Source organism: Mytilus edulis, chromosome 11 (genome assembly GCF_963676685.1).
Source record: "Mytilus edulis chromosome 11, xbMytEdul2.2, whole genome shotgun sequence".
NCBI lineage: Eukaryota > Metazoa > Mollusca > Bivalvia > Mytilida > Mytilidae > Mytilus > Mytilus edulis.
The window spans coordinates 17,669,770-17,673,123 of record NC_092354.1 but is presented as its reverse complement, the minus strand read 5'-3'; the positions used below and the strand labels follow the sequence as shown (position 1 = coordinate 17,673,123).

The window sequence follows — 3,354 nt, the reverse complement described above, 5'->3', positions numbered from 1 at the left end:
TTAACATTATTTTACTTGCTTATAAACAATCCAATCTTTATTAGCTATTGACTTTATAAAAATAGTTTCACGTCGACAGTTTGCAGACTGACCAGGGATGCATTCATGCAGGTCAAATGTTTAAATTTGGGATCTCGGTGGTCAGAAACCATGATCAACCGTGCAACGTAAGCAGTAGAATTTGTTAAAATGTCCGAACAACATGCCGGCTGAGGCCCGCCACCTTTCACCTATGCCTTTATCACCCCCCCCCCCCCCCTTAATTAGTCTCGTATGCAAACACCTTAACATTTTCTTTAAATATCTATTAGGTATATTTGTACCTGAATCTTAAAATCGATCGCATGTTAAATCATGATTCCTTATTCCAATTTATAACATATTGTAGAAGTAAAACAAAGAATTATTCAAAATATATGCACCAAGACTCTGTGCATTATACTTATGCCTCAGTCTGTATTTAGTAAAATTGTGTAAGCATTCACATGAGATGTTATATGTGAGAAATATTATTTATTATCATGGCCATAATTTATTAACAACCTAAAGTTTTCATTTATGGTTTTAAATTTGATGCTAAGTCATTATAGTATTATTTTTAAATCATCCCTTTTAGTGTACATTTGAATTTTTTGTCTTTATTATTTTTTGTCATATCTTTTTTTTTATATATAGACATAAGATTAAATTAAATATGTACTTTTAATATTGATTAACTATAATAATGTGTATCTGAAGTATATGTGTGTTTGTGTAAATCTTTTCAAATTTTGACACACTTGTTATAAAACAATTTACATCAACAGATCAATCTTAATTGTGTAATTTTTGTAACTTCTTTTGCAGATTGATTTACAACTGGCACTAATAAGTTGACTGTTAATGCATAAAGAGTGTAGTTTATATGATATGAGGTCTACACAATTAAATGTAAGTATTAATTGTATTATAATGAATGATTCCCTTCAGTTCTCTATTTTATATACCATTTTCTATAATCTTTATCTGTTTTGTTCATTATTCTCTATTCTTTGTATTTTAACACACCATCATTCTCTTTTATTATCAGTGTTTTCTTAATCATTAATGTCTCAGCCTTTAAATTTTGCACTTTTGCCCATAGGGATTATTACATGATTGGTGTATCTATTCTGTAAACACCATCCAGACCCTCAGTTTATGTGAATATATAAGTTATCTGATGTATTTAGTCACACTCACCCAATCTTGATTAAGTCATATTGATTATTAATAAAAAAATTGGCAAAGCAATGTGATGGGTAAATATCAGTTAAAGTAAGTTGTACTTACAAACTTTATTTTACTTTTACAGACAATTCATCAATTAAACTTTGTGTCAAGTTTTCTTTTAATTCAATAATAATTAGGGAATACACAAATGTGACAATTTTTACTGAAGTTTTCTATTTGTATCATAATATGATATATACCAATTACTTTTAAATGCCATTAATGGTTTACATATTTTTTTTCAGTACATGCATGAAGATGACTTGGAGGCAATGGTGTCATACATGTTAGTTTTAACTATAATAGCCTAACTGAAATTTGAAAAAAGTTATCAGAGGAAAAGAGTGACCACTTCTTTCTTATGAAGATCAACACACACAAGGAAATTATCAGACAATTTGTAACCAGATATGGGGGCAGTATTAGATATATGCATGAAAAGAAAGTGAAATCAATATTTTTTTTAGATAAAAGCTTGATGATATATAAAAAAAATATTAAAACAGTGCTGAATATGAAAACCCCATGCCATGTCACATGTAACTTTTTGAATGCAGAAATTTTCAGTATTACAATAAAAGAAAGGATTTGATTACTGTTACAACTGACTCTGGAACATTCAAGACAAAGGAAATAAGTTAGAAATAAAAACATGAGAGGAAATGACTGTGCACTTCTTTTTTGAAGGATCAACACACAAAAGGAAATATTCATATCATTATGCATCATGTGCAGTAGTTGAGATAATTTTGGATATATACATAAAGCTGTGAACTAAGTGATAATTATAATTCAAACATCATATGTGGTACCTGCATGTACTTACTGGTATATATATTGTAATTCACAACATTTTACATGGATATATAGGAATATTCTTTGCATGATACATGTGAAATAAAAAAAAGACAAGTATAGGAATAAAGAATTATCTAGTACAGCATTATCATATGAAAACCAGCAGGATGATACATGTATATGTCTGTACATTTATTATGGATCATGGAAACCTACAAGGAAGTATTGTATGCATTGTTATAAGGATTATTAGTTTAAATTCAATGTGACATATGCAATGCCTTTTGTTTTAATTTTGAGAAAACTATTTGAAATGAATTAAAAACTATAAGTTTCTTTGACATTGAAACCTTTGAAATAGTCATATTTGTATGTAATAGGCAGATAATACTCATACTGAACTCAAGGCTTTCACATGCATACAACTTTATTGAATAAACAAATAGATTTATCTCAAGGAAATTTCTTTTTTTAATGTTTTTTTTCTATAATAATTTACTGTTTTGTACTGGAAAAGTGCAATGAATGAATGATGCACGTTCAAAAAATGAACATAGCTCTATAAGTTTTTGCTTATAGCTGATATAGTTTTAAAAAAAGACCCATTCACACATGTGATGTGAAAGTAACTGATCCTTATAATTCAGTGAATTAATTAAAAATGTTTTTAAATAAAAAAACATTGAAAAAACTTTAATAGGGCTGAATAGATAAATATTTCTCATAAAACATGAGTTTGATAGAAGGGGCTACATACTACCATGCACTAGTGCTTGTATTAAAAAGTGTTTTCCCTATCAGGAGAATCATTTTGTTTTAGAAGATCTTAGAAATACTGTTATGCCGTTCGTCATCACGTTATTTCACTATGCTAAACCTTGGTAATCTAAAAGTCGTAAAGACCCTATGATATTCAAATTTAAGGAAGGAAGCTAGATAATATTATTTGCAATCGGCAGATATGACACACATATGTTTAGAAATGAACATTTAGTTACGAAAACCCTCACAAAGTATAACGTCAGAGTATATCCCCCCTTTTTTCTCTTCGTATGCATGGTGATTCTTTAAAGATTCATGAACAACTCAAGTATGAAAATGTGAGAAAAAAACATTATTTTACATCTTTAATGTGTTTATCTCTAGTCAGAAACTATCAAAATGTCGATTATTTCTTTCCCTGCATTTTTAAACCGAAAAGGGGAATAATCGATCTGAATCAATTCAGTGTTTAAATGTCGCCGAGTAAGGACTTGAATATCATTCATCTATAAAGATCGCATTGGCACACACCGTTAACATTTA

At 28.9% G+C, this 3,354-nt stretch overlaps 1 long non-coding RNA gene across 1 annotated transcript; it reads left to right on the top strand.

The window, feature by feature from the left end:
• Nucleotides 1-680: 680 nt before the first annotated feature.
• Nucleotides 681-2,500, top strand: LOC139494772 (uncharacterized). The gene is made up of 2 exons (XR_011657142.1): nt 681-930; nt 1,497-2,500. It is a non-coding gene; the product is annotated as an uncharacterized lncRNA (long non-coding RNA).
• The last annotated feature ends 854 nt before the right edge of the window (nt 2,501-3,354 follow it).